This window comes from Tursiops truncatus, chromosome 3 (assembly GCF_011762595.2).
Source record: "Tursiops truncatus isolate mTurTru1 chromosome 3, mTurTru1.mat.Y, whole genome shotgun sequence".
NCBI classification, from domain to species: Eukaryota; Metazoa; Chordata; class Mammalia; order Artiodactyla; family Delphinidae; genus Tursiops; species Tursiops truncatus.
In genome coordinates this window covers 88,803,790-88,823,615 of record NC_047036.1, presented here as the reverse complement: position 1 = coordinate 88,823,615, position 19,826 = coordinate 88,803,790, and positions in this window count along the sequence as shown.

The following is a 19,826-nucleotide window of genomic DNA, read 5'->3' as shown; positions in this document are numbered from 1 at the left end:
TTTGCCTATTCATTATCTCTCTCTCTCTTTTTTTTTTTTTTTTTTTTTGCGGTACGCGGGCCTCTCACTGTTGTGGCCTCTCCCGTTGCGGAGCACAGGCTCCGGATGCGCACGCTCAGCGGCCATGGCTCACGGGCCCAGCCGCTCCGCGGCATGTGGGATCTTCCCGGACCGGGACACGAACCCGTGTCCCCTGCATCGGCAGGCGGACTCTCAACCACTGCGCCACCAGGGAAGCCCCATTATCTCTTTTTGATGAGTGTAAGTTTTTAATTTTGAAGTCAAGTTAACAAAATTTTTTAAGGTTTTTGCTTTTTCTGTCCTAGAAACTTTTGACTACCTCCTCACTGAGTCACAAACTCTTACATTTTCCTCTAAAAAGTTTATGGCTTTAGCTATTATTTTGGGTCTATGTATCATCTCAATTTTTGAGTATAATTTGAGGTAGGGGTAGAAGTTCTTTGTTTTTCCGTATCCTGCTAGTTCAGGGCCGTTTGTTGAGAACACTTTCTTTCTCCCGTTGTATTACTTTGATGCCTTTGTCAACAATTGAGTATATAATTTGAGGTCAATTTCTGGGTTCCATTATGTTCCATTTATCTTTTTGTCAGTCCTTATGCCAGTATAGACATCTTAGTATAAGTCCTCCTACTTTTGTTCTTTTATAGGATTGCTTTGGATATTCTAGGCCATTTAAACTTTCATATATATTTTAGAATCTGCTTGTTTCTTCTTTAAATGGTTTTGAAGTGTTGAATTTTGCTGATCTGAAAGGAAAGAAATGGTATTTCAATGTAGCCTTCATTTTCATTTCTCTTATTAGGCGGGAGTTTGAGTATTGCACAGACTTTTTTAACAGCAGTGGCCTAATGCTTCAATAGAGGAAAGAGAGCTGGGTCAGACAAACTCATGACAGAAGTATTTATGAGAGGACCAGTGACTGCCCAGCTTCCACTCTGTTGCCTGGCCAGTCCTGAGGTCACTGGACCATTTTCATGACTTTCATTTCTGTTTGTGCTGTCATAGTCCACACTTATGAAGCATCTGATCTATTCCAAGGGACAGAGGAGGCTGTATGGTAGCTCAGCCAACAGGCAGTTTAAGAATAAATGTGGAGGGCTTCCCTGGTGGCGCAGTGGTTGAGAGTCCGCCTGCCGATGCAGGGGACACGAGTTCATGCCCCGGTCCGGGAAGATCCCACATGCCGCGGAGCGGCTGGGCCCGTGAGCCATGGCCGCTGAGCCTGTGCGTCCGGAGCCTGTGCTCCACGACGGGAGAGGCCACAAGAGTGAGAGGCCTGTGTACCGCAAAAAAAAAAAAAAAAAAGAATAAATGTAGAAAGATTGACAAACTCAGGAGGATTGAGCAGGTGACACAGTCCAGACTTTTGGGCAGGGGATTTGGAAGTGGGAACGAAAGCTCCATGCCAAAACTTCCCTGCAAGCTGTCCAAGCTGGGACATCTGCTTAGTACTCCCCAGTGCTCTGTGCACTCTCTCAACAGCTCCTTTGGTCCCTCGATTTGCCTGGACCAAGGTAGCCAAGCATGTTGTAGCCTAAGTGCTGGAATTAAGGTCAACAAAGTATCATGCTCAACGCTTTGAACCTAGATGTTTTTATTTTTTTTTAACATCTTTATTGGGGTATAATTGCTTTACAATGGTGTGTTAGTTTCTGCTTTATAACAAAGTGAATCAGTTATACATATACATATGTTCCCATATCTCTTCCCTCTTGCGTCTCCCTCCCTCCCTCCCTCCCTATCCCACCCCTCCAGGTGGTCACAAAGCACCGAGCTGATCTCCCTGTGCTATGCGGCTGCTTCCCACTAGCTATCTACCTTACGTTTGGTAGTATATATATGTTCATGCCTCTCTCTCGCTTTGTCACAGCTCACCCTTCCCCCTCCCCATATCCTCAAGTCCGTTCTCTAGTAGGTCTGTGTCTTTATTCCTGTCTTACCCCTAGGTTCTTCATGACATTTTTTTTTCTTAAATTCCATATATATGTGTTGGCATACGGTATTTGTCTTTCTCTTTCTGACTTACTTCACTCTGTATGACAGACTCTAGGTCTATCCACCTCATTACAAATAGCTCAATTTCATTTCTTTTTATGGCTGAGTAATATTCCATTGTATATATGTGCCACATCATCTTTATCCATTCATCCGATGATGGACACTTAGGTTGTTTCCATCTCCGGGCTATTGTAAATAGAGCTGCAATGAACATTTTGGTACATGACTCTTTCTGAATTATGGTTTTCTCAGGGTATATGCCCAGTAGTGGGATTGCTGGGTCATATGGTAGTTCTATTTGTAGTTTTCTAAGGAACCTCCATACTGTTCTACATAGTGGCTGTATCAATTTACATTCCCACCAACAGTGCAAGAGGGTTCCCTTTTCTCCACACCCTCTCCAGCATTTATTGTTTCTAGATTTTTTGATGATGGCCATTCTGACTGGTGTGAGATGATATCTCATTGTAGTTTTGATTTGCATTTCTCTAATGATTAATGATGTTGAGCATTCTTTCATGTGTTTGTTGGCAGTCTATATCTTCTTTGGAGAAATATCTATTTAGGTCTTCTGCCCATTTTTGGATTGGGTTGTTTGTTTTTTTGTTATTCAGCTGCATGAGCTGCTTGTAAATTTTGGAAATTAATCCTTTGTCAGTTGCTTCATTTGCAAATATTTTCTCCCATTCTGAGGGATGTCTTTTCATCTTGTTTATGGTTTCTTTCACTGTGCAAAAGCTTTGAAGTTTCATTAGGTCCCATTTGTTTATTTTTGTTTTTTATTTCCATTTCTCTAGGAGGTGGGTCAAAAAGGATCTTGCTGTGGTTTATGTCATAGAGTGTTCTGCCTATATTTTCCTCTAAGAGTTTGATAGTGTCTGGCCTTACATTTAGGTCTTTAATCCATTTTGAGTTTATTTTTGTGTATGGTGTTAGGGAATGATCTAATCTCATACTTTTACATGTACCTGTCCAGTTTTCCCAGCACCACTTATTGAAGAGGCTGTCCATTCTCCACTGTACATTCCTGCCTCCTTTGTCAAAGATAAGGTGGCCATATGTGCATGGGTTTATCTCTGGGCTTTCTATCCTGTTCCATTGATCTATATATCTGTTTTTGTGCCAGTACCATACTGTCTTGATTACTGTAGCTTTGTAGTATAGTCTGAAGTCAGGGAGCCTGATTCCTACAGCTCCATTTTTCGTTCTCAAGATTGCTTTGGCTATTCGGGGTCTTTTATGTTTCCATACAAATTGTGAAATTTCTTGTTCTAGTTCTGTGAAAAACACCAGTGGTAGTTTGATAGGGATTGCATTGAATCTGTAGATTGCTTTGGGTAGTAGAGTCATTTTCACAATGTTGATTCTTCCAATCCAAGAACATGGTATATCTCTCCATCTATTTGTATCATCTTTAATTACTTTCATCAGTATCTTATAATTTTCTGCATACAGGTCTTTTGTCTCCTTAGGTAGGTTTATTCCTAGATATTTTATTCTTTTTGTTGCAATGGTAAATGGGAGTGTTTTCTTAACTTCACTTTCATATTTTTCATCATTAGTGTGTAGGAATGCCAGAGATTTCTGTGCATTAATTTTGTATCCTGCTACTTTACCAAATTTATTGATTAGCTGTAGTAGTTTTCTGGTGGTATCTTTAGGATTCTCTATGTAAAGTATCATGTCATTTACAAACAGTGACAGCTTTACTTCTTCTTTTCCGATTTGGATTCCTTTTATTTCCTTTTCTTCTCTGATCGCTGTGGCTAAAACTTCCAAAACTATGTTGAATAAGATTTGTGAGAGTGGGCAACCTTGTCTTGCTCCTGATCTTAGTGGAAATACTTTCAGTTTTTCACCATAGAGAATGATTTTGGCTGTGGGTTTGTCATATATGGCATTTATTATGTTAAGGAAAGTTCCCTCTATGCCTACTTTCTGCTGGGTTTTATATAAATGGGTATTGAATTTTGTCAAAAGCTTTCTCTGCATCTATTGAGATGATCATATGGTTTTTCTCCTTCAATTTGTTAATATGGTGTATCACATTGATTGATTTGTGTATATTGAAGAATCCTTGCATTCCTGGAATAAACTCCACTTGATCGTGGTGTTTGATCCTTTTAATGTGCTGTTGGATTCTGTTTGCTAGTATATTGTTGAGGTTTTTTGCATCTATGTGCATCAGTGATATTGGCCTGTAGTTTTCTTTCTTTGTGACATCCTTCTCTGGTTTTGGTATCAGGGTTATGGTGGCCTCGTAGAATGAGTTTGGGAGTGTTCCTCCCTCTGCTATATTTTGGAGGAGTTTGAGAAGGATAGGTGTTAGCTCTTCTCTAAATGTTTGATAGAATTTGCCTGTGAAGCCATCTGGTCCTGGGCTTTTCTTTGTTGGAAGATTTTTAATCACAGTTTCAATTTCAGTACTTGTGATTGGTCTGTTCATATTTTCTATTTCTTCCTGATTCAGTCTTGGCAGGTTGTGCATTTCTAAGAATTTGTCCATTTCTTCCAGGTTGTCCATTTTATTGGCATAGAGTTGCTTGTTGTAATCTCTCATGATCTTTTGTATTTCTGCAGTGTCAGTTGTTACTTCTCCTTTTTCATTTCTAACTCTATTGATTTGAGTCTTCTCCCTTTTTTTCTTGATGAGTCTGGCTAATAGTTTATCGATTTTGTTTATCTTCTCAAAGAACCAGCTTTTCGTTTTATTGATCTTTGGTAACATTTCCCTCATTTCTTTTTCATTTATTTCTGATCTGATTTTTATGATCTCTTTCCTTCTGCTAACTTTGGGGTTTTGTTGTTCTTCTTTCTCTAATTGCTTTAGGTGCAAGGTTAGGTTGTTTATTCGAGACGTTTCATGTTTCTTAAGGTAGGATTTTATTGCTATAAACTTCCCTCTTAGAACTGCTTTTGCTGCATCCCATAGGTTTGGGGTCGTTGTGTCTCCATTGTCATTTGTTTCTAGGTATTTTTTTTATTACCCCTTTGATTTCTTCAGTGATCACATCATTATTAAGTAGTGTATTTCTTAGCCTCCAGGTGTTTGTATTTTTTACAGATCTTTTCCTGTAATTGATATCTAGTCTCATAGTGTTGTGGTTGGAAAGGATACTTGACATGATTTCAATATTCTTACATTTACCAAGGCTTGATTTGTGACCCAAGATATGATCTATCTTGGAGAATGTTTCATGAGCACTTGAGAAGAGAGTGTATTCTGTTGTTTTTGGATGGAATGTCCTATAAATATTAATTAAGTCCATCTTGTTTAATGTATCATTTAAAGCTTGTGTTTCCTTATTTATTTTCATTTTGGATGTTCTGTCCATTGGTGAAAGTGTAAAGTCCCCTACTATGAATGTGTTACTGTCGATTTCCCTTTTTATGGCTGTTAGTATTTGCCTTATGTACTGAGGTGCTCCTATGTTGGGTGCATAAATATTTACAATTGTTATATCTTCTTCTTGGATCGATCCCTTGATCATTATGTAGTGTCCTTCTTTGTCTCTTCTAATAGTCTTTATTTTAAAGTCTATTTTGTCTGATATGAGAATTGCTACTCCAGCTTTCTTTTGATATCCATTTGCATGGAATATCTTTTTCCATCCCCTTACTTTCAGTCTGTATGTGTCTCTAGGTCTGATGTGGGTCTGTTGTAGACAGCATATATATGGGTCTTGTTTTTGTATCCATTTAGCCAATCTGTGTCTTTTGGTGGGAGCATTTAGTCCATCTACATTTAAGGTAATTATCAATATGTATGTTCCTATTCCCATTTTCTTAATTGTTTTGGCTTCGTTATTGTAGGCCTTTTCCTTCTCTTGTGTTTCTTGACTAGAGAAGTTCCTTTAGCATTTGTTGTAAAGCTTGGTGGTGCTGAACTCTCTCAGCTTTTGCTTGTCGGTAAAGGTTTTAATTTCTTCAACAAATCTGAATGAGATCCTTGCTGGGTAGAGTAACCTTGGTTGCAGGTTTTTCTCCTTCATCACTTTAAATATGTCCTGCCAGTCCCTTCTGGCTTGCAGAGTTTCTGCTGAAAGATCAGCTGTTAACCTTATGGGGATTCCCTTGTGTGTTATTTGTTGTTTTTTTACCTTCCTGCTTTTAATATGTTTTTTTGTATTTAATTTTTGACAGTTTGATTAATATGTGTCTTGGCGTATTTCTCCTTGGATTTATCCTATATGGGACTCTCTGTGCTTCCTGGACTTGATTAACTATTTCCTTTCCCATATTAGGGAAGTTTTCAACTATAATCTCTTCAAATATTTTCTCAGTCCGTTTCTGTTTCTCTTTTTCTTCTGGAACCCCTATAATTTGAATGTTGGTGCATTTAATATCATCCCAGAGCTCTCTGAGAGAGTCCTCAGTTCTTTTCATTCTTTTTCCTTTATTCTGCTCTGCAGTAGTTATTTCCACTATTTTATCTTCCAGGTCACTTATCCGCTGTTCTGCCTCAGTTATTCTGCTATTGATCCCTTCTAGAGTATTTTTAATTTCATTTATTGTGTTGTTCATCGTTGTTTGTTTCATCTTTATTTCTTCTTGGTCCTTGTTAAATGTTTCTTGCATTTTGTCTATTCTATTTCCAAGATTTTGTATCATCTTTACTATCATTATTCTGAATTCTTTTTCAGGTAGACTGCCTATTTCCTCCTCATTTGTTAGCTCTGGTGGGTTTTTATTTTGCTCCTTCATCTGCTGTGTGTTTTTCTGTCTTCTCATTTTGCTTATCTTACTGTGTTTGGGGTCTCCTCTTTGCAGGCTGCAGGTTTGTAGTTCCCGCTCTTCTTGGTGTCTGTCCCCAGTGGCTAAGGTTGGTTCAGTGGGTTGTGTAGGCTTCCTGGTGGAGGGGACTAGTGCCTGTGTTCTGGTGGATGAGGCTGGATCTTGTCTTTCTGGTGGCAGGTCCACGTCTGGTGGTGTGTTCTGGGGTGTCTGTGGACTTATTATGATTTTAGGCAGCCTCTCTGCTAATGGGTGGGGTTGTGTTCCTGTCTTGCTAGTTGTTTGGCATAGGGTGTCCAGCACTGTAGCTTGCTGGTCATTGAGTGAAGCTGGGTGCTGGTGTTGAGATGGAGATCTCTGGGAGATTTTTGCCATTTGATATTATGTGGAGCTGGGAGGTCTCTTGTGGACCAGTGTCGTGAAGTTGTCTCTCTCACCTCAGAGGCACAGCACTGACTCCTGGCTGCAGCACCAAGAGCCTTTCATCCACACGGCTCAGAATAAAAGGGAGAAAAAGTAGAATGAAAGAATTAGTTGAAGTAGAAAGAAAGAGAGAAAGAAGGGAGGGAAGAAGGAAGGACGGAGGGAAGGATGGAAAGAAAGAAAGAAAGAAAGAAGATAAAGTAAGATAAAATATAATAAAATTATTAAAATAAAAAAATAATTATTAAAAAAAACAGACAGAACTCTAGGACAAATGGTGGAAGCAAAGCTATACAGACAGAATCTCACACAGAAGCATACACATACACACTCACAAAAAGAGGAAAAGGGGAAAAAATCATAAATCTTGCTTTCAACGTCCACCTCTTCAATTTGGGATGATTCATTGTCTATTCATGTATTCCACAGTTGCAGGGTACATCAAGTTGATTGTGGAGCTTTAATCCGATGCTTCTGAGGCTGCTGGGAGAGATTTCCCTTTCTCTTCTTTGTTCTCACAGCTCCCGGGGCTCATCTTTGGATTTGGCCCCGCCTCTGCATGTAGGTCGCCGGAGGGCATCTGTTCTTTGCTCAGACAGGACGGGGTTAAAGAAGCAGCTGCTTCGGGGGCTCTGGCTCACTCAGGCCGGGGGGAGGGAGGGGTATGGAGTGTAAGATGAACCTGCAGCGGCAGAGGCCGGCGTGACGTTGCACCAGCCTGAGACGCGCCGTGCGTTCTCCTGGGGAAGTTGTGCCTGGATCCCGGGACCCTGGCAGTGGCGGGCTGCACAGGCTCCCCAGAAGGGAGGTGTGGAGAGTGACCTGTGCTCGCACACAGGCTTCTTGGTGGCGGCAGCAAGAGTTTTAGCATCTTATGCCCGTCTTTGGGGTCCGTGCTTTTAGCCGCGGCTTGCGCCCGTCTCTGGAGCTCCTTTAAGGAGCACTCTTAATCCCCTCTCCTCGTGCACCAGGAAACAAAGAGGGAAGAAAAAGTCTCTTGCCTCTTTGGCAGGTCCAGACTTTTCCCCGGACTCCCTCCCGGCTAGCCGTTGTACACTAACCCCCTGCAGGCTGTGTTCTCGCTTCCAACCCCAGTCCTCTTCCTGGGATCTGACTGAAGCCCGAGCCTCAGCTCCCAGCCCCGCCCGTCCCGGCAGGTGAGCAGACAAGCCTCTCGGGCTGCTGAGTGCTGGTCAGCACCGATCCTCTTTGCGGGAATCTCGCCATTTTGCCCTGCGCACCCCTGTTGCTGTGCTCTCCTCCGCAGCTCTGAAGCTTTCCCCCTCCGCCACCCGCAGTCTCCACCTGCAAAGGGGCTTCCTAGTGTGTGGAAACCTTTCCTCCTTCACAGCTCCCTCCCACTGGTGCAGGTCCCGTCCCTATCCTTTTGTCTCTGTTTATTCTTTTTTCTTTTGCCCTACCCAGGTACGTGGGGACTTTCTTGCCTTTTGGGAGGTCTGAGGTCTTCTGCCAGCATTCAGTAGGTGTTCTGTAGGAGTTGTTCCACATGTAGATGTATTTCTGATGTATCTGTGGGGAGGAAGGTGATCTCCCCGTCTTACTCTTCCATCATCTTTCCCGAACCTAGATGTTTAAGCAAAGTTCTGGCCATTATTGAGAGAAAACAAGAAGATGGAATTATTTTCAAATTAGAGGACAGCCTTTCCAAGTGTCCTCTCTGTCCCCCAGGCCTGCCAGGTAGAGATCGTCCTCTTTAACATGGATGGAAGTCTTGAGATGATTTCCTGAAGGACATTTTAGAACTAGAGCATGTGATTCCATGGGTCCGCTGTCCCATTTCAGCAGAAAACTCTGCTGTCTGCACATATGACACATTTATTAGAGAAACAAGGTACTACAAGCATTGTTTCCCTATAGGAGAAATATTAAACCAATAAATTTTTATTATGTTATATACAGATATATATATATAGTATACAAGAAATAATAATAATATAGATATAATGTAGAGATCATCCACCCTGAGACAAATTTTTATTATGTTATATACAGATATATATATAGTATACAAGAAATAAAGAATAATAATATAGATATAATGTAGAGATCATCCACCCTGAGACATAGAGGATGAAGAAGACTTTTGAAGACCTTACCTACCTCTCCTGATCCTATACCTCTTCTCTTCCCCCATAGAAAAGCGCTATTTAGAATTTTGTGTTTATTATGTTATAATGTTAACTGAATACTTATTTATCTCAAAACAATATAAATTGTATATAAAGTTTTGATCTTTATGTAAATGGGCTCATACTATATAGATTCTTCTATGATTTGCTTTCACACTCAAATTTTTTTAAGTTAGGTTTACTGAGGTATATTTACATACAATAAATTTCACCTTTTAAAAGCACAGTTGAAATGTTCTGATAAATGTATATAGCTGCATAATAACCCCCCCCCCACAACCAAGATAAATAGTATTTCCATCACATCATAAAGTTTCCTCTTATCCCTAATAGTCAGTCCCTCCCTCTGGCAACCAATGATCTGTTTTCTGTCACTATGATTTTTTTCCTTTTCCAGAATATCAAAGAAATGGAATGTTACAGTATAAAGTCTTTTTTTTCTAGTTTTATTGAGATATAATTGACATACAGCACTGTCTGAGTTTAAGGTGAACAGCATAATTTGATTCACATTTATTGTGAAGTGATTACCCACAATAAGTTTAGTTAACACCCGTCATCTCATACATACAAAAAAGAATGAAGAAATGTTTTGTTTTTCCTTGTGATGAGAACTCTTAGGATTTATTCACTTAACAGTTTTCATATATAATGTACAGTGGTATTAACTACTATAGTCATGATGTTGTATATTACATTCCTAGTACTTATTTATCTTATAACTGGAAGTTTGTGCTTTTTGACCACCTTCATCTAATATCACCTCCCCCCAATTCCCACCTCTAATAACCGCAAGTCTGATATCTTTTTCTATGAGTTTGGTCCTTTCTCTATTTTGAAACTGGATTATTTGGGTTGTGGTTTTGCTATTGAGTTGTATGAGTTCTTTGTATATTTTAGGTATTAACTCCTTATCAGATATACGGTTTACAACTATTTTTTGGCATTCTGTAGGTTGTCTTTTAATTGTATTTTTCATTTCTTTTGCTGTACAGAAGAATTTAAAATACTTTGACATAGTCAACTTGTTCATTTTTTATTTTGTTGCTTGTGATTTAGGAGTTGTATCTCATGTCCAAAAAATCATTCCCAAGACCTATGTCAAGAAGCTTTTCCCCATGTTTCCTTCTAGGAGTTTTATGGTGTCCAATCTTACATTTACCTCTTTAATCCATTTCAAGTTAATTTTTGTGAGGTGTAAGACAGGGGTCTAGTTTCATTCTTTTACATATTCAATTTCCCAGCACCACTTATTGAAGAGATGTTCTTTTCTCTATTTGAGTATTCTTGCCCCACTGTCAAATATTAGTTGACCATATATGCATTGGTTTATTTCTGGGCCCTCAATTCTGTTCTTTGGGTCTGTGTGTGTGTTTTTATGCCAGTACCTTACTATTTTGGTTACTACAGCTTTATAATATAGCTTGAAATCTGGAATCATGATGCCTCCTGATTTGTTGTTCTTTTTCAGTTTTTCTTTGGCTGTTCAGGGTCTTTTGTGTTCCCATATACATTTTAGGATTGATTTTTCTACTTCTGTGAAAAATGCCATTGGAATTTTGATAGGGATCGCATTGAATCTGTGAATGGCATTGGGTAGTATGGACATTTTAATAATATTCTTCCGATACGTGAATGTAGGATAACTTTCCATTTATTTGTGTCTTCTTCAATTTCGTGCATCAATATCTTGTAGTTTTTGGTGTAGAGATCTTTTACCTCCTTGGCTAAATTGATTCCTAAGTATTTTATTGTTTTTGATGCAATTGTAAAAGGGATCATTTTCTTTTTCAGATAATTTATTGTTGGTGTATAGAAATGCTAATTTTTCTTTGAATTTTATTTATTTTTTATACAACAGGTTCTTATTAGTCATCCATTTTATACACATCAGTGTATACATGTCAATCCCCCCCCACCCCCCTGCCACTTTCCCCCCTTGGTGTCCATACGTTCTCTACATCTGTGTCTCAATTTCTGCCCTGCAAACCAGTTCATCTGTACCATTTTGCTGGGTTCCACATATATGTGCTAATATACGATATTTGTTTTTCTTTTTCTGACTTACTGCACTCTGTATGACAGTCTCTAGATACATCCACGTCTCTACAAATGACCCAGTTTCGTTCCTTTTTATGGCTGAGTAATATTCCACTGTATATATGTACCACATCTTGTTTATCCATTCGTCTGTTGATGGGCATTTAGGTTGCTTCCATGACCTGGCTATTGTAAATAGTTCTGCAAGGAACATTGGGGTGCATGTGTCTTTTTAATTTATGGTTTTCTCTGGGTATATGCCCAGCAGTGGGATTGCTGGGTCATATGGTAATTCTATTTTTAGTTTTTTAAGGAACCTCCATACTATTCTCCATAGTGGCTGCATCAATTTACATTCCCATCAGCAGTGCAAGAGGGTTCCATTTTCTCCACATCCTCTCCAGAATTTGTTGTTTGTAGAATTTCTGATGATGCCTATTCTAACTGGTGTGAGGTGATACCTCATTGTAGTTTTGATTTGCATTTCCCTAATAGTTAGTGATGTTGAGAAGCTTTTCATGTGCTTAATGGCCATCTGTATGTCCTCTTAGGAGAAATGTCTATTTAGGTCTTTGGCCCATTTTTGGATTGGGTTGTTTGTTTTTTTACTGCATGAGCTGTTTATATATTTTGGAGATTAATCCTTTGTCCGTTGACTCAGTTGCAAATATTTTCTCCCATTCTGAGGGTTGTCCTTTCATCTTGTTTGTAGTTTCCTTTGCTTTGCAAAAGCTTTTACGTTTCATTAGGTTGCCATTGTTTATCTTTGTTTTTATTTCCATTACTCTAGGAGGTAGATCAAAAAAGATCTTGCTGTGATTTATGTCAGAGTGTTCTTCCTATGTTTTCCTCTAAGAGTTTTATAATGTCCAGTCTTACATTTAGGTCTCTAATCTATTTTGAGTTTATTTTTGTGTATGGTGTTAGGGAGTGTTCTAATTTCATTCTTTTACATGTAGCTGTCCAGTTTTCCCAGCATCACTTATTGAAGAGACTGTCTTTTCTCCATTGTATATCCTTGCCTCCTTTGTCATAGATTAATTGACCATAGGTGTGTGGGTTTATCTCTGGGCTTTCTATCATGTTCCACTGATCTATGTTTCTGTTTTTGTGCCAGTACCATATTGTCTTGATGACTGTAGCTTTGTAGTATAGTTTGAAGTCAGGGCATCTGATTCCTCCAGCTCCGTTTTTTTCCCTCAAGACTGCTTTGGCTATTCCGAGTCTTTTGTGTCTCCATACAAATTTTAAGATTTTTTTGTTCTAGTTCTGTAAAAAATGCCATTGGTAACTTGATGGGGATTGTATTGAATCTGTAGATTGCTTTGGTAGTATATTCATTTTCACATTATTGATTCTTCCAATCCAAGAACATGGTATATCTCTCCATCTGTTTGTGTCATCTCTGATTTCTTTCATCAGTGTCTTATAGTTTTCTGAGTACAGGTGTTTTACCTCCTTAGGTAGGTTTATTCCTAGGTATTTTATTCTTTTTGCTGCAATGGTACATGAGATTGTTTCTTTAATTTCTCTTTCTGTTCTTTCATTGTTAGTATATAGGAATGCAAGACATTTCTGTGCATTAATTTTGTATCCTGCAACTTTACCAAATTCATTGATTGGCTCTAGTATTCTGGTGGCATCTTTAGGATTTACTATGTATAGTCTCATGTCATTTGCAAACAGTAACAGTTTTACTTCTTCTTTTCCAATTTGGATTCCTTTTATTTCTCTCTCTTCTCTGATTGCTGTGGCTGGGACTTCAGCAACTATGTTGATTAACAGAGATGAGAGTGGACATCCTTGTCTTGTTCCTGATCTTAGAGGAAATGCTTTCAGTTTTTCACCATTGAGAATGATGTTTGCTGTGGGTTTGTCGTATATGGCCTTTAGTATGTTGAGGTAGTTTCCCTCTATGCCCACTTTGTGGAGAGTTTTTATCATAAATGGGTGTTGAATGTTGTCAAAAGTTTTTTCCACATCTATTGAGATGATAATGTGGTTTTTATTCTTCATTTTGTTAATATGGTGTATCCCATTGATTTATCTCCTTATATTGAAGAATCCTTGCATCTCTGGGATAAATCCTACTGGATCATGGTGTATGATCCTTTTAGTGTGTTGTTGGATTCTGTTTGCTAGTATTTTGTTGAGGATTTTTGCATCTATGTTCATCAGTGATATTGGTCTGTAATTTTCTTTTCTTTTTTTTTTTTTTTTTTTGTAGTATCTTTGTCTGGTTTTGGTATCAGGGTGATGGTGGCCTCATAGAATGAGTTGGGAAGTTTTCCTTCCTCTACAATTTTTTGGAAGAGTTTGAGAAGGATGGGTGTTAGCTCTTCTTTAAGTGTTTGATAGAATTCACTTGTGAAGCCATCTGGTCCTCTTCTTTTATTTGTTGGAAGATTTTAAATCACAGTTTCAATTTCATTACTTGTGGTTTGTCTGTTCATATTTTACATTTCTTCCTGGTTCAGTCTTAGAAGGTTATACCTTTCTAAGAATTTTTCCATTTCTTCCAGGTTATCCATTTTATTGGCATAGAGTTGCTTGTAGTAATCTCTTAGGATGCTTTGTATTGCTGTGGTGTCTGTTGTAACTTCTCCTTTTTCATTTCTAATTTTATTGATTTGAGTCCTCTCCCTCTTTTTCTTGATGAGTCTGGCTAATGGTTTCTCAGTTTTGTTTATCTTCTCAAAGAACCAGCTTTTAGTTTTATTGATCTTTGCTATTGTTTTCTTTGTATCTATTTCATTTATTTCTGCTCTGATCTTTATGATTTCTTTCCTTCTGCTAACTTGGGGTTTTGTTTGTTCTTCTTTCTCTAGTTCCTTTCGGTGTAAGGCTAGATTGTTTATTTGGGGTTTTTCTTGTTTCTTGAGGTAGGCTTGAATAGCTATAAACTTCTCTCTTAGAACTGCTTTTGCTGCATCCCATACGTTTTGGATTGTCGTATTTTCATTGTCATTTGTCTTTAGGTATTTTTAGATTTCCTCAGTGACCTCTTGGTTATTTAGTAATGTATTGGTTACCCTCCATGTGTTTTTGTTTTTTACATTTTATTCCCCTGTAATTGGTATCTAATCTCATAGCGTTGTGGTCAGAAAAGATGCTGGATATGATTTCAGTTTTCTTAAATTTACGAAGGCTTCATCTGTGACCCAAGATATGATCAGTCCTGGAGAATGTTCCATGTGCACTTGAGAAGAAAGTGGAAAATGATATTTTTGGATGGAATGTCCTATAAATATCAGTTAAATCTATCTGGTCTATTGTGTCATTCAAAGCTTGTGTTTCCTTGTTAATATTCTGTCTGGATGATCTGTCCATTGGTGTAAGTGAGGTATTGAGGTCCCCCACTATTATTGTGCTGTTGTTGATTTCCTCTTTTATAGCTGTTAGCAGTTGCCTTATGTATGGAGGTGCTCCTATATTGAGTACATATGTATTTATAATTGTTATATCTTCTTCTTGGATTTATCGCTTGATCATTATGTAGTGTCCTTCCTTGTCTCTTGTAACATTCTTTATTTTAAAGTCTATTTTCTCTGATATGAATATTGCTACTCCAGCTTTCTTTTGATTTCCATTTGCATGGAATATCTTTTTCCATCCCCTCACTTTCAGTCTGTATGTGTCCCTAGGTCTGAAGTGGGTCTCTTGTAGACAGCATATATATGGGCCTTGTTTTTCTATCCATTCAGCGAGCCTGTGTCTTTTGGTTGGAGCATTTAATCCATTCACGTTTAAGGTAATTATTGATACATATGTTCCTATTACCATTTTCTTAATTGTTTTGGGTTTGTTTTTGTAGGTCCTTTTCTTCTCTTGTGTTTCCCACTTAGGGAAGTTCCTTTAGCATTTGTTGTGGAGCTGGTTTGGTGGTACTGAATTCTCTTAGCTTTTGGTTGTCTGTAAAGCTTTTGATTTCTCCATCAAATCTGAATGAGATTCTCTCCCGGTAGAGTAATCTTGGTTGTATGTTCTTCCCTTTCATCACTTTAAGTATATCATGCCACTCCCTTCTGGCTTGTAGAGTTTCTGCTGAGAAATCAGCTTTTAACCTTATGGGAGTTCTCTTGTATGTTATTTATCGTTTTTCCCTTGCAGCTTTCAATAATTTATCTTTGTTTTTATTTTTTTGCCAATTTGATTACTATGTTGGGCTTATCATGTATGGGACTCCTTGGGCTTATCATGTATGGGACTCACTGCACTTCCTGGACTTGGGTGGCTATTTCCTTTCCCATGTTAGGGAAGTTTTCAACTATAATCTCTTCAAATATTTTCTCTGGTCCTTTCTCTCTTCTCCTTCTGGGACCCCTATAATGCGAATGTTGTTGCATTTAATGTTGTCCCAGAGGTCTCTTAGGCTGTCTTCATTTCTTTTCATTCTTTTTTCTTTATTCTGTTCCACAGCAGAAAATTCCCCCATTCTGTCTTCCAGGTCATTTATCCATTTTTCTGCCTCAGTTATTCTGCTATTGATTCCTTCTAGTGTAGTTTTCATTTCAGTTATTGTATTGTTAAACTCTGTTTGTTTGTTCTTTAATTCTTCTAGGTCTTTGTTAAACATTTCTTACATCTTCTTGATATTTGCCTCCTTTTTTTATCTGATGTCCTAGATCATCTTCACTCTCATTATTATGAATTCTTTTTCTGGAAGGTTGCCTACCTCCACTTCATTTAGTTTTTTTTAGGGGGTTTTATGTTGTTCCTTCATCTGATACATAGCTCTCTGCCTCTTTATCTTGTCTGTTTTTCTGTGAATGTAGTTTGTGTTCCACAGGCTGCAGGATTGTAGTTCTTCTTGCTTCTGCTGTCTGCCCTCTGGTGGATGAGGCTATCTAAGAGGCTTATGCATGTCTCCTGATGGGAGGGACTGGTGATGGGTAGAGCTGGCTGTTGCTCTGTTCGGCAGAGCTCAGTAGAACTTTAATCCGCTTGTCTGCTGATGGGTGGGGCTGGGTTCTCTCCCTGTTGGTTGTTTGGTCTGAGGTGATCCAACACTGGATCCTACCCAGGCTCTTTGGTGAGCCTAATGGCAGACTCTGGGAGGGCTCATGCCAAGAGTACTTCCCATAACTTCTGCTGCCAGTGTCCTTGTCCTCATTATGAGACACAGCCACCCCCTGCCTCTGCAGGAGACCCTCCAACACTAACAGGTGGGTCTGGTTCAGTCTCTTATAGGGTCACTGCTCCTTCCCCTGGGTCCTGATGCGCACACTACTTTGTGTGTGCCCTCCAAGAATGGAGTCTCTGTTTCTCCCAGTCCTGTAGAAGTCCTGCAATCAAATCCCGCTAGCCTTCAAAGTGTGATTCTCTAGGAATTCCTCCTACCGTTGCCAGACCCCTGGTTAGGAAGCCTGACGTGGAGCTCAGAACCTTCACTCCAGTGGGTGGACTTCTGTGGTATAAGTGTTCTCCAGTTTGTGAGTCACCCACCCAGCAGTTACGGGATTTGATTTTATTGTGATTGTGCCCCTCCTACCACCTCATTGTGCCTTCTCCTTTGTCTTTGGATGTGGGCATTTTTTTTGGTGAGTTCCAGTGTCTTCCTGTCAGTGACTGTTCAGCAGTTAGTTGTGATTCCAGTGTTCTCGCAAGAGGGAGTAGAGCACATCCTTCTACTCCGCCATCTTGAACCAATCTCTGGAAATGGTACTAATTTTTTGTATGTGAATTTTGTATCCTGCAACTTTATTGAATTTGTTGATTAGATCTAACAGCTTTTGGTGGAGTCTTTGGGGTTTTCTACATGTAGAATTGTGTCATCTGCAAATAGAGACAATTTTACTTCTTCCTTTCCAATTCTGATACCTTTTACTTATTTTCTTGTCTGTTTGTTCTGGCTAGGACTTCCAGTACTATGTTTAATAGCACTGGTGAGAGTGGGCACCCTTGTTTTGTTCCTGATCTTAGAGTCAAAGCTTTCAGCCTTTCACCATTAAATATGATGTTAGCTGTGGGCTTGTCATATATGGCCTTTATGAATTTGAGGTATGTTCCTTCTATGCCTAATTTAAGACTTTATCATAATTAAATGTTGAATTTGGTCAAATGCATTTTCAGCATCTATTGAGATGATTATATATTTTTTCTGTCATTCTATTAATGTGATGTATCACATTGATTGATTTGTGTATATTGAACCATCCTTGCATCTTAGGGATAAATTCTCCTTTTAATATGCTGCTGAATTCAGTTTGCTAGTACTTTACTGAAAATTGTTGCATCTCTATTCATCAAGAATATTGGTAGTTTTCTTTTCTGGTGGTGTCCTTTTCTGGCTTTGGTATCAGGGTAATGCTGACCTTATAAGTTTGGGAGCATTCCCTCCTCTTTGATTTTTTGGAAGAGTTTAGGAAGGATTGGCATTAATTCTTCTTTAAATGTTTAGTAAAATTCACCAGTGAAGCCCTCTGTTCCTAGGCTTTTCTCCATTGGGAAATTTTTTTTCTTATTGATTCAATCTCCTTACTAGTAATTAGCCTGTTCAAATTTTCTCTTTTTTCCTGATTCAATCTTGGTAGGTTGTATGTTTCTAAGAATTTTTCCATTTCTTCTAGGTTTTCCAGTTTGTTTGGTATATAGCTGTTCATAGTACCATCTTACGATCCTTTATATATCTGTGGTATTAGTTATAATGTCTCCTTTTTCATCGAAAATAGTGTTGATTTGGGTTCTCTCACTTTTTTCCTTGGTTTTTTTAGTTCTGTCATTGTATTTTTGAGTTCTACGACATCTGGGTTTTTTTTTTTTTTATGGTTTCTATATTTTTTTGTTGAACTTGTTTTGTTAATTTGTTGTTTTCCCAATTTTGTTTAGCTGCTTATATGTGTGTTCTTGTAGTTCAACAAACTTCTTTAAGAGGATTATTCTGGATTCCTTTTCTAACATTTCAGAGAGATCCATTTCTTTAGGGTCAGTCATGGGAGCTTTATTAGTTTCATTTGGTGGTATCATGTATACCTTTTTTGTGTGTGATTCTTTATTCCTTATATTGGCATCTGCACATTTGAGTAAGCAGTCTCTTCTTCCAGACTTTACAGGTTCATGCTGGCAGAAATAGTTCTTCACCCGTCATCTCAGTCTGGGTTTCTGGACCTGTCGGCTAGTCATGTCCTTGGGCAGTGGGGCTTGCTATTAGGGTCTGTTTTTGTGAGAAGCCATTGCCTGAGCTCTGAGGTCAAGTAGGGATGGGATGCTGCTGGCTGAGATCAGTTGGATAGGACTGCTGGCTTGGTTCCCTGCCCAAGTAAGGCTGTAGGATGAGCTCCACAGTACCCGAGTTCTCTGGTCAAGCTTACCAGATGCCTGGGACTGGGTACTATACTGAGCAGTAGGTGAGGCTATGAAACCTTCCCTGCCATTCCAGGACAGCAGCATAGGACCCAGGGCTTGCATGGCTCATTGCTTGGGGAACCAATCAGTCAAGACTGTGTGCTGAATTCCTTGCCCAGATGGAGCCACTGGTTTTGCTCTGCAGAAGTGGAAAGTCACGGGCTATGCTCTTTGTTCAAGTTCTATTGTAAACCACGCTGTTGGATGGGTCATGCAACTTCCTGCATGCTGTGGTTAGGTTCCCTGGTTGAGTGGATTGAAGCAATAGGCAGAACTATGAATTAGTTTTCCTGCAAAGGTGTAGTGGGAGAACCAGCTCCAGGGCTGGCAAGGCTGTTTGTAGTCTTGACTCAAGTTGACTCTTGCCCAAGTTCCCTGGCTGAACAGTGCCACTAGTTTTGCTCTGTGGATGATCAGCTCTGCCTGCCATACTCTCTGCTTGAGTGTTGCTGGGCTGTGCACCTTCCAGGTATTCCCAATCAGGCTTTCTGGCTAGGAGGAGCCAGGAGCTACACTCAACAGTGGGCCAGGCTATGAATTAGCTCACATGCCTGTGTGAAGCAAGGGAATTCTGTAAGTCCAGTAAGGCTTTCTGTGGTTTTGACTCAAGCTGACCCACTCCCCAATTTTCTTGGCCAAACAGAGCCACTGGTTTTGCTTTGCAGAAGATCAGCTCTACCTGCCGTATTTTGTTCCTGAGTGTTGCCGGGCTCTGCAGCTTCCAGGTGTTCTAGCCTGGCTTTCTGGCCAGGTGTGGCGGGGAGCTATCACTCAGCCCTCCTGCCTTGGTGGGGGAAGAACAGGCTTCAGGGCCAGGAAGAAGACCTGAATCAGGCAGATGTGTACCTCACCAAGTTCTCTGGTCAAACTGTGCCACCGTCCTGGCTCTGCAGATAAGCAAAGCAGCTGGTTGGGACTACTACTTGGATACTGCAGGTAGGAACTTACTTGATCTGCCAAGGTCAGAGTGCCAGTTGTTGCAAGTCCCTACCCCCTTCTCCTTCAAAATCAGTTTCCTAGTGGTCAAGCCCCACAGATTTCCCCTGCAATCCCCATGGGGCAAGACTGGAGGGAATGGGGCTCCCAAGAAGTGACCCTCAAGGCTGGGGGAGTTAG